This window comes from Nanorana parkeri, unplaced genomic scaffold, assembly GCF_000935625.1.
Source record: "Nanorana parkeri isolate BGI_ZX_2015 unplaced genomic scaffold, ASM93562v1 scaffold807, whole genome shotgun sequence".
NCBI lineage: Eukaryota > Metazoa > Chordata > Amphibia > Anura > Dicroglossidae > Nanorana > Nanorana parkeri.
The window spans coordinates 645,207-657,943 of record NW_017307075.1 but is presented as its reverse complement, the minus strand read 5'-3'; the positions used below and the strand labels follow the sequence as shown (position 1 = coordinate 657,943).

At 39.1% G+C, this 12,737-nt stretch overlaps 1 pseudogene; it reads left to right on the top strand.

Moving 5' to 3' along the window:
- Window positions 1–10,290: 10,290 nt before the first annotated feature.
- On the top strand, window positions 10,291–11,849 carry LOC108794050 (annotated as a pseudogene).
- Window positions 11,850–12,737: the final 888 nt, after the last annotated feature.

Here is a 12,737-nt window from a genome sequence, read left to right as displayed (position 1 = left end):
AGCTCAATTTACTGAAAATTCTAATGAACTCGGCAATAAATTTAAAAAATCTCATGAAACAGAAACAACCTTATAGTGCTGCAGCTGTATCAAAAAAGAGAGCCAAGACCTAACTTTTGTGCAACACAAAAAAAGTCAAAACCTCAGCATGTTCTTCTTGCACTTACTGTCCTTCTGTGTGGAGACCTTTGGTTAACATTTTGGGTAAAAGTATTATGGGTAGCAATATGAAGATGTTCCAGGCATGGAAACTTAAATTGTAATTCTATTTTTGTTGAGAAAAAAAAATCTACCTTTTCTGTTTGCTTTACTATGTTGTTTGCAGACTAATTCCTGAATGGCAGGGTCTGCATTCATTATAACAATCTAAAAAAATCTCAGTGTTCTAATAGGGAAAGCTGCAGCATCATCAGCCCATTTAGTAGACAATTCTTTGAGACTTTCTCACCACAAATGAAATTCGTAATGCAGGCGATGCCTAAAATGTTTATTGTATCTTAGGGCAGACTTCTGAGCAAGTCAGTGAGCTAATCAAAAACGCAGAAAATAATCTTTCTAAAGGCAATCTTTACACCAATTGCCTCCAGGTTATTATATTGTATTACTTTTTTTTTTTTTTTTACCTTTTCAGGAAATTAAAGCAGATGTGCTTTGGGAAGCAAATGCAATTTTAATAACATTAAATTTAAAAAAGGCTTATTTGGCAATTTTATATGGTATGCTAATTTTAAAACTTAAGTGGACTTTGCTTCTTTAAATGTACAGCTTCATTTTATCCACATTCATTAAGAATGATTATCTGTTAGGTGTGTGTGTGTGTGTATGTGTGTGTTATACCAGAAGAACTGATCATACATACCTTAAAGGTACTGGATTTATTATGCAACTTAAAGAAATGGCCACTGAGAATGAAAGCAATGTAAAGAACGTGCTTAGAGGTCTGCTCTTTTATACTGTGCATGAGAAATGTTTAGAACTCTGGGGAAATCCTGTCTGTAAAGTGAGATTCTGTTTAACTCTTAAAGGAAAAAGAATGATTCTCTACCCTATGTTGACTGTACATTATATTCAATCCATTTGCATTATCTCAAGTAAGTCCAAACAGTGAGCAATATTATTATTATTATTATTATTATTATTATAATACAGGATTTATATAGTGCCAACAGTTTGCACAGTGCTTTACAATATAAGGAACACATTACAATTAGAATACAATTCAAGACAAGATGGTAAGGAGAGCCCTGCCCTAGAGGGCTTACAATCTACTAGGGAGGGGCAAGTGATACATAAGGAGGTAGCTGTGTAGGGATGAATTGTTTGAGAACGTGATGGTTCAGTTGTTAGTTTGAGGTGGGATAGGCTTCCCTGAAGAGATGAGTCTTTAAGGATCGCTTAAAGGCAATCAGAGTAGGAGATAGATGGACAGGTTGGGGTAAAGAGTTCCAGAGGATGGGAGAGACTCTAGAGAAGTCTTGGAGGCAAGCATGGGAGGAGTTGACGAGGGAGCTGGAAAGCAGGAGATCTTTGGAAGAGGCGAGGGGACGGTTAAGGTGATACTTTGAAACAAGGTTTAAGATATAGCCGGCGGCAGAGTTGTGGATGGCTTCAGAAGTAGTTATTATTTTGAATTGTATCCTTTGGGCGATTGGCCAGTTGAGGGATTGGCAGAGGGGGGTTGCAGAGTGTATGTGTGTGTATGTATGTGTACTGAGTATGTGAATGATTGCCTCTAATTAAATGACTTGCTAAACTATTGCTAGATCTGCCAAGCTTCACAAAATTTTAATAGATATAGCAAACCTCCTAAACACAGGCAATCCCACCACCACCCGCAAGAAACAAATAAGAGCCACACTATATACAAACGGCAAGGGCCGGAAGTCACAGATCGGGAGAACTCAGGGGTACGGGTCAGGAGTCAGGATCCAAGGCAGAAGCAGGATACTGGGGGGTCAGGAGTCAGGGTCCTAGGCAGAAACAGGATACCGGAGGGTCAGGAGTCAGGGTCCAAGGCAGAAACAGGATACTGGTAACAGGAGACAGGAAACAGGATATGGCAACAATACAGTGGCACAGGCCTCACAGAAGGGAGAGGTTAAATACCCGCCCAGAGCAGCACCAGGTGGCGACTAATTGCCGGCAGACACCTGCAGGCGAGAACTGGAACTGCAGGATCAGGTTCCAGCTCCACAGTGCCACCCGGAGGTTCTCTGATCCCTGACACCAAGTCTACAACTTGCCAGGGAATGTGTGCCGCAAGTTAACAAGAATTAAAATTTAACCCTGCCACAAGTTTGTGGCAAGTTATCCTTGCTATCTGGGCGGGTGCCTGCTGCACCCACTAATCTCTGTGTACTTAACCATTCTCGGATGGCCCAGTACACAGTGATAGTGAACTGAGCCAATCCAAGTGGCTTGGTACCTTGTGATTGCTGATACCAGCCTTGTGTTCTGCAGCATATCAGCCATGGTAAAAGGACAAGCCATATTGGTACCTAATGGATAATGAAACACATGACTATGCACCAAAGAGCTTGGTGGGAGCAAAACCTCAACGATATTGGTCAACAGCAAAAGGCCCGCACTTCTCCTCATCTTTCACTTTCCACCTCTCCCCCTACATGATTTCTTATATACATCTGCTGCAACATCTGCAGCCTCAAGTGATAAGAAGAGTGAAGTCTGGCAAGGGGTTTCAGAGATTTACCTAATGGAAAACACAATTGTTAGAGCACACTTCTGTAAAGGCAGACACAACTCCAAAGGTTAGCTGCTAAGGCATGGTGTGCAAAGCTCCTCACTACAGGGGGAGGGACCCTGTGTATCACAACCAAAAACAAAACACTTTGCTGAGGAGCGAAACTACCTAGATTCACTTTGGTAAACAAATGGGCTAAACAATAGATGTGCACACTTTGCTAAGACACATACATGTCATATAGGAGTGCAGACAGCCATCCTATGACTGGCCCTGTGAGATGGAAATGATGGTGACTTACAGTTGGGATGTGAACAAATGTGCCCAGGGGTCTCTCGCAGGATTCCCTTCAGGATCTGTTTGGTCAGGTCAGATGAAAGGTGGATGACTGCCGGACCGGAGTAGGAGAACGAGGTGAAAAACAACAACAATGAATAGAGCGCACTCAGTTAGCAGGTCTCCTGGCATCTGAGTGGCAATTTTCTGGAAAGGAGCTTGGCTCGATGAATGGTTCACTCCTGTGGTGGATATGGGCAGGTCTGAACAAAGTGTGAAGTAGTGGAGCAGCCAACGTACTCGGCTGGCCAGGCCCGGCCACGGCAGCTGAGAGAGAGAGAGTGTGAGGGAGAGAGAGAGGGGAGCCGCGAACAGCCGTATGTTCAGTGATACAGTCGGGCTGCTGTCTCAAGGTTTTTCGGAAGTCTCACAATGAACGAAAGTCATGGAGAGCTGCACAGGGGATGGAAATTCTCAGTGGATAGACAGCTACAGTGGCGGAACTACCGCCGGTGCTGGGGAAATCTTGCACCAGGGCCCTTTGTTCCTTAGCTCCGCCACTGGACAGCTATGTGTTTCGAGGAGATTCCTCTTTGTCAAGCCACAGGATAATGGCACATCAAGTGGATAGAGAGTCAGCATGAGGCTGCAATGAGTAGGGCCAACCTTGCCAAATGTCTCCTAACCCCACCCTGCTGTTCCCAGCTGCATCCTTGATCAGACAGGTATCTGTTGTGCAGCTGCTGGAGCAGAACCTGGACCTAAACACTGACTTTACAGCTGATCCCATATCAGTTTCAGTTGGGGACTCTGTTTACATTTGTAGATTCCGCGGCGGGCTTTACAATAGAAACAATTCTGGCAGCTCATCTGTCGCCAGATCGCTGCTACGGGCCGGTAAACTGCTCGCCCGCCTCTCCCCGCACCACACCCCTGCCATGTTCCTGGGCTCTGCTACCCCTCCTGCAAGCCCAGGACCGGCATCTTGGGTGTCGGAGGGAAGCTGGGGAAGATATCAGAGAATGTCCTTTCACCGATCTCCTCCCTGTTCTATGGGACCAGGAGCGATGCAGATCAGCAGTAGAGAATGGGGTCCTGTAAAAGTTATTCCTGTACTTACAGGGAATGTATAGTAGTTTAGGGTAAAATAGTTTTCCTTCTTTTCAGTAAGACTAATGAAGCTGCAAAAGCAAGCTATTCCTACTGTGATGCCTCTTTAGCTAAACCATAGTACTCTGGGAACCCATTGTAATGTAATAAATGTTTACTCGCAAAACCTAGATATATAAATTGTGGGAATAATTATATTAAACAAAATGTGTTTATAGATAGTAAAAATATAACATTTTAAAAACATTTATGCTTTCAAAAATTGAATAAAATGAGATCTAAACCATTATAATTTGCCTTTAATGTGCTATCCATTTGGAAGCCTCCAAGTGTACAATTATATGTGTGAAAGATCTATGATGACTACTGATTCAGTTAAAGAGGAACTTAATCCGTATCTTAAGAATGACAACAAAGGCACCTTTTAGAAATGTTAGTAATGGCAATCTACAAAGAGATACTGATAGATAATTGCCGGCTTTTTAATCTTTCCATACATTTGTTTTCTTTTCCTTCCTATTCTTCTCACAGTGGCCATTTTTACTATGGGCAGATTAATCCACCTTCCTTTACTTTCTGGACCCTGGTACGTGTGACTGGAACATGTGACAGTGTACATTATCTTGGGGGAACAAAATGAGAACAAAATTTCCCCTGAGATCTTTCTAGATTTTGCAGTTTACAGATTATATTTTCCAGCAATGCACTGTTGTGTAGCCTTCCCAGGATGCATCTGTTAGGCCTTGATTATATCACTAAAGCCTACGAGGACAAGGGAGTAAAAAAAAACAGTAAAAACAAAACATGTTTAGTTAATGAATGTAGGGTGATTTCATATCAGCACGTAGAGCTGCATGCTGATGTGATTTTATGTAAAATGTGGTAAAGTTCCACTTTAAGAGTTAAGCTAGTTAACTCTGAACAGTGTTGTCACACTTTTAAAGGAAATGGGAAAATTGATTTACTGGCAGGTTCAACAGGTAACACAAATAGGAGACTTAAAAACCAAAAATGCTGTTTAAATGCTAGAGATAGACTGTATGATATATGTATCATATATGTCATTTTGCATTTTACCCCATTGAATATTAGAACAGTGTGACTATAACATAAAAAAAAGTATTTTATTTTTCAGTAATAATGCCTCCCAGTAGGGTATGCTGGTTTTACATCAGTTCTTGGCATGGGATTGTCTACAATTTAAAAAGTAAAAATTAAATTGTCTGCAATGTTATTATCCTTGATACTGACCCTTTCTTACATTGGTCCAGCTTGGCCCAATATAAATATGCATATTTTATTCCTGGCAGGGCTCTGGGGATCCTGTAAAACACTACCACAGCTATCACAGTGTCTTACAGTGATTTTCTGGGTTCTGTACTACTGCTGTGCTGAGCGACTTCCCCTCTAATGTGAAAACACCTGGGGTTTGCTCGGCACAGCAACCATTCAGTGAGCGCCTAGTATTTTTAGAAATGAATACATAGAGGGTGATTTACTAACCTAAACACAAGCACGCACTAGGTGCGTGTGATTTTTACTCAGCAAAACGTATTTATCAACCAAAAAGTCTCTAAAAGCATATTTCCACTAATGGCATATATGGAAAAATCATGCACATGATGCATATATAATGCTGCTTCACAGTTTAGAAAAAAATGGTTAGCTCATGCATTTACATTACTGCATTCATCAATGCAAGCAACACAATGTAGAGCTAATTTACACAACATCACCTTGCAATGCATGCAGGGCTTTGCACAACACACCTGCTGGGTGTGTACACACTACAAAGGTGTCTAGATTCCACTAATAGATCATGCTGGGAGGGAACACACTACAGAGGTGTATACTTGTTCGTGGCGTGTTTATAAGGTTAGTAAATCAACCCCATAGTGTTCTTTGACTGGACAAAGGGCAGATCAACTACTACAGTGTTTTACAGGATCCTTGTGGCCCTACCAGGTATAAAATATGCATACTTACATTAGGCTAAGTTGGAAAAAGTAAATAATAAATGCCCACACTGTGAGAATGTTTTTCATTGAAATTGTTGGCGACAAAATGATCTGCCATGCCTGATTATGTTCACACACTGCTACTCCCAGCACAAATGACAGGCAGGTTGGCTTCTGTATGTAATCAAAAGGGCTGGGGATTCTGGGAGAAGTCATTAATCAAATATAGTTATGTCCATATTTGGTCAATGACATCACCCAGTATCCTTTGCCTGTTTGTTTACAAATACAAACAGAAGCTGGAGGGGATCTGTCGTTAGTGCTACCAACGCAAAATGACAGGTTTCCGGTAGATGTTTGTTTATCAGCATTAGTTGGGGGTTGGGGCGTACCAAATGACCAAATATGGCCAGCTTGTTCAACCATTCACCAAACTGTGAACGGGTTGGTTTTGAGTTGATCATGAGCTTATCTTTAACAATAGGTGACTGATGGGAGGAACCCTAACAATGCTTACTTTAACCTTAATGGAATTCTTACAGAAGACAAAAAGGAAGGAACTAAATGAGTTATTTCTTGTTTTAAAATGGTGAGCAAATGGAGTGAATTCGCTTTTAAGAAAGAAAATCATGGCCTATTTTTTTTCTTTATACAAAGGGCACTTTTTACCAGTTTAGACCCCCACCCATCCCAAGGTGAAATGAACCTTTACTTGGTCTAGCATTTGTTGTTCAAATTTGTCTTTATTTTATTGTTTATAGCAAGAGCTCAAGCATAACATACAGACAGCCTCAAGTAACAAGATTATGTTATACAAAACATATGCGTAGTGTTAGCATGATAAAAATAACAAATGATAAAATGACAGGATAATCAGCACAAAACTTAGTGGAGTAGAGCAATCTTTCAGATGTCTGAAGAAGTAAAGTATAAATAGAAAGAAAGAAGTGCAAACGAGAAAACAAGAAAAAAAAGAAAATGATGATAGGTTCAAATGGATTAGAAAGTGGGTCTGGTTTATTACAATTTATAATCTTTACAATATTTACTATACGTGGCTTATGATGTGCATGTATAAATGTCACATACAGTGAATTTATTTAGAAGTGTACTTTGCTATAGAGTGTACACTCTGGTGTATGAGTGCTAGCTAGTGGTGGTGTCCCATAAACAATGATTTACTCTAATACTTTTGGGTCTATCAAACCTTTTTAAGGGCTGTGACATATGTATCTCATTTAGAAAAAATCCCTGTTAACTGCATATTAATATAATTAAAGGGCAACATTACTTTTAATACCCCCACCCCACTTAGTGAAGCCCAGGTAGTAAAATACTTACGTTCATCCATCCTCTTAAGATCTTCAATATGCAGCCTTTCCCTGGCTCTGTCCATACTTCTCTAAATGGCTGGAAGCCACCATTAGTATTGACCAACCACAGAAATAAATGCATGGAGTTTTGGCTGTTAGGTGATGGCGTCTGCAGGGCTGGATTAGGTTTTGCTGACAGGGCAGCACAGTGAAGATCTCAGGAGATGGGATGCAGGTAAGTATTTTACTACCTGGGCTTCAAAGGGGTATGAAAATATGACATACTGTATACAGTATATGTTGATATTTTTTTAATATTTTACTTAATACTCTGTTGAACTTTCCAAATTATGTTAAATGTGCCAATTTGTTCAAGGCAAGGATTTACCAACCTCACATTCTGATAACTGGATGCTATTTAATAATACCCACTTTTCTGTTTACCTGGTCCCTTCCCGTGCAGGCTAGGATGTTGGCTTTTTTGCCCTCCCCTGACCCCCCTCTAACATCATGTTTTAATTACAATGCCATGATTTTTGTATAAGTACCCTCGTGAACCACATGACCTCTGGTGAAGGACATAAGGACAGGTATCAGCTTGTCAAAGTACCTGCAAACTTGCAGCCATATACTGTATGCATCATGCTGTATGTGTCAGTGGGAAAACTTTTTTTTTTTTAGTATACGGAGGTTTAGTTTAATAAGTTTTGAAACAACTATATCAAACTTGAGCCCCCGTGGAATAATATGCTGCTTCACAGAGAATAAAAGAGAGGTAGAGTTTTCAACCCTTAACACATTGCTGTACAGTATTGTGACAAGCCTGAACATCTACCTATACTTACAGAGACCCAAAAAGGGTTAATTGTTACATTAATGTATACTATTTCTTACAATAACTTTGTAACATACTTGTTTTTTTTAATTGTATTACTAATGTTGACTGTATATATATAAAACACACGGCTAATATTTACTGGATGTTCTTACAAGGTCAACATAGCATTCTTAACAGACACAGCCCAGAAGGCAGCAGAGTGTTTAAAACAGTTGGATGGGTAAACTAACTCAGCTGTATGCTAATATTTTAGAGTACATATGCCCCAGGTGTGTACAATGATCTGTGTATTTCTTAGTACACAATAGTCCTTTAACCTGCCAGTAAGATGAAGATGATTCATAGACACTAGTGAAGTTTCATCAGAGCTCAAAAAGTGGATGTGAAAGCCAGGAGGCCAGACTATCGGCTCAATTCACAAAGCTTTAACACAAAGATAAAGTTAGTGTGAAGTCATAGAATACTTTAGTGCCCATCGAGAAATATAGAATTCATGTCAATCAAGTATTCATTTTGTCAAGTATTTTATTTTATTTTTATATATTTTTGTTGTGATTGCTGGAACAGTCCATGAGTTCTTGCTTGCTAAATTAAGTTTACAGGGAGCATGCTTATTATTAAAGAAGATCTATCCAGTTTGCTTATTATTACTAAAGTCAGAAAGTCAGATCTCCTACAGTAATCACAAATGTTGTCCTTGTTTAGCGACTCTCAAAGCAGATATTTTATTAGCTTGACAGCCAGGGCTACAATAACGGAATTTAAGTACAGTATGGCATTTTAGATAACAAAAATATAAACTGACAAATGTGTATTATGTTTTTGCATAAAAATAACATTTTAGGACAAGTGAAGTTAAGATGAAAGGGCTTTTGCACATACAGTAGCAATCAAGCATGTGTTAAAGTGAACCTTCCAGTAACTTTACAAGTACGCATGGATGCATCCTTAATATGCCACAATATCCCATAGCATCAGTATAATTTTTAAATGTCCTTGAGCTCAAGCTCCAGATCAGTGGCTTTACCTAGGCAGAGATGATGTCACCAGTCTCCTCTTCCTAAGTGATCAGACTGCAACAGTGTAACTTGATTAGTTGGATATAGGTGGATATGCTCCCTACATTCATGGGCTGGCTCCTTTTCAATCAATATATCCTGCAGATTCAACAGAGGAATGCCAACATTACCAGAAGGTAGAAAAAACAACAACTATGGATTGCTGTGAATCGATAAAGATGCTTACCTGCATTCCAGTCGTGTTGCATTTCCTCTGTTGAACCAGCATTGTGACTCTGTAGCAAGTTACAAGGTGAGGGGTTGCAGATGGGGCTCATCTGTGCCAGACATTTGTGAACATTGTCAATAAATGCACTGACACCAGGATTTACATGATAGGGTCACCTCTGAGGTGGAATCAAGGCTCAGTAAGTACATACTGACCCTGAATGATGACTGAAAAATATGGTTCTTCTGGAAAGGAAAGCAAATGGAAGCAATGTCAGGGGGTACTGTGATATCTATGATAATAGATATGATATCTATTGATAATATGTATGATAATAAATATATTAGCATGCATGCACTCATCATGAAAAAAATAGATATAATGCTTGGCCCACTTAAACTCTTTTTCAAACCTGCACTCAAATGTAGAAGGAATTGGTAATCAATGCTCTTCTTGCTAATTCCTTATTATTAATCACAAAACATGTGCTGATTTTATTTAATTATCAAATGTACATAGAATTATTAGCGGCATTCCATAACTGGATGGGTTGCTTTAGGAAATACAGAATGTCTAACTGAAAAATATACCGAATGTCACAAAGAACATGTTATCAGTGCAAACGTGTTGACAAATACAGTAAATATGTCAAATAAATTATAGCCAGGTAAATATGTTCTTATATGTAAGAAGAATTCTGGACTATCATTGGGTACAATGATACTTCTTTTCTCTATAGGAATGATCTTAAACAAACCAAAACCAGGAGATGAATTCAACATGTCAGGTTTTTCAATTCAAGCATTTTCTTATTTTCCCAGCACTCAAATCCCAATTTTCTTGATATTTTTGCTCATCTATATTTCCATGATTGCTGGAAACCTCACTATTGTGACTCTTATATTAACAACCCCTCATGTACTCACCCCAATGTGTATCTTTATAGTGAATCTTTCAATTATTGACATTGCTTCTCCATCAAACATTTTACCCAAACTATTAGCTATAATCTTAACAAAGGAAAACACCATTTCATTTGCTGGATATATAACTCAAATTTATTTTTTGTGTCATTGACTTGTACGGAGATCATCTTGCTGGCAGCCATGGCCTATGACCGCTATATAGCCATTTGCCACCCTCTTCATTATATCATGTTTATGAGCTTAAAGTGACATTAAACTCTCAGATTTTTTAACATAAACCAATACTGTAATGTGTGCCTTACTGTAATCCATGGTAGTTTCCCTTCTCTTTGCTGCTCTTCCTTTTGAATCCTCATGTCTTCTCATGCTTGGGGAGAACTTCCCTTTGCAGCTCAGGGCCTCTTCCTGTAGTGCTGGCTCAGGTTACAAACCTATACAAACCTATACACAGACACCATGGGGGTGATTTACTAACCTAAACACACGCACGCACTAGGTGCGTGTGATTTTTACACAGCAAAACATATTTATCAACTAATAGGTCTCTAAAAGCATATTTCCACTAATGCCATATATGGAAAAATCATGCACATGATGCATATATAATGCTGCTTCACAGTTTAGACAAAAATGGTTAGCTTATGCATTTACATCCCTGCATTCATCAACGCAAGCAACACAATGTAGAGCTAATTTACACAACATCACCTTGCAATTCATGCAGGGCTTTGCACAACACACCTGCTGGGTGTGTACACACTACAAAGGTGTCTAGATTCCACCAATAGATCATGCTGGGAGGGAACACACTACAGAGGTGTATATATGTTCGTGGTGTGTTTATAAGGTTAGTAAATCAACCCCCATATATCCATTCCTGAGACAAGGCAGTCTGCTGCAAAACAGAAGTTCTGCCCAGCATGAGAACAGATACAGATTTAAAAGGAAGAGCAGCAAAGAGAAGGGAAACAACCATGGATTACAATTAGGCACACATTACAGTATGGTTTTATGTTAAAAAAACTGCATTGGTCTGTCACTGACCTCTAATTTATCCTTTTGTTCATCTCATCTCATTGACCATTTCTTCTGTGACCTAGCCCCATTGCCTGCAGTGACACATCTCTAATAGAACTTTTAAACTACATCGAAGGGACCATACTAGCCATTATAACATTTCTACTCACAATAATATCATATATATTTATTATCTCATCTGTTCTTAATATAAAGTCTTCAGAAGGTTGGCATAAAGCATTTTCTACCTGTATGGCTCACCTGACCTGTGTGACAATTTTTTATGGGACAATCATCTGTTTGTATATGAGGCCCACTTCAAGTTACTCACCAAAACTAGACAAATGTTTTGCGTCTCTGTATGTAGTTCTGGTTCCGTTAGTCAACCCAATTATTTACAGCCTGAAAAATGAAGATATTAAAAAAGCACTCAGACTAAAGATAAAAATGTTATACTGTAGAGTGCCAAATACCACATACTAAAATTTTATAACACAAAGTGCATTTTTAATCTCTTGTTGTGTTAGCCTGATAGATTTACATTTTATTCTAGTTGTTTTCCTTCCTGGTCAGAATACAGAATCACTTCCCTGGTTGGAATACAAATGACTAAATCTGGCCATGTGGCCCTTAGGAGAAGAGAAAAAGGATGTTCTCTGTTATTTCCCTAACAGGAAATTGTTAAGGGGACATTTAAAAATCCTTCTAGTTCACTTTCATACCTTGTATGTTTACCTTTCAAGAGAATAAATGTACTTGTAATCTGATAAAGAAATTCCTTAGACTTCATAATAGTTAATCAAACAGATAGCAATGGTGTTGATATCACCACACTGGTGTATCCTCAATCCAAACTTCACTTGGGGACAGCCCTCATAACCTCAACCAAGGAGTCTTTAAGCACATTTAAAAAACAGAAAACAGGAAAAAGCACCTCCTCCTTGTGTAATATCATTTATTAAAGACACTTAAAAATGGATAATGTTACTCACAAACATGGTGAGGACATGGCCATAAACAACACCAATCCAGCACACCAAGATCTTAACTGCAGAACTGAAATGGACAGCATAGGCAAACAGAGAAATCCGCCATCACGGGACTCGCCAGTGATGCAGTTTAGCACTTACATGTTTTAGGGGCAAGTCCCCTTCATCAGTGATCTGATAAAGGGGCTTGTTTGTGAGTACCATTAACATTATGTTTGTAAGTACCATTATCCATTTTTAATGTTCCTTAATACATGATATTACACAAGGAGGAGGCACCTTTTCTTGTTTTCTGTTTTTTATATTAGTTAACATCCACAGTGCAGAGTGTGGAAGCAAAACTCTACCTCCCTGATTTTAGCTAAGCAGGTAAATAGGGAAG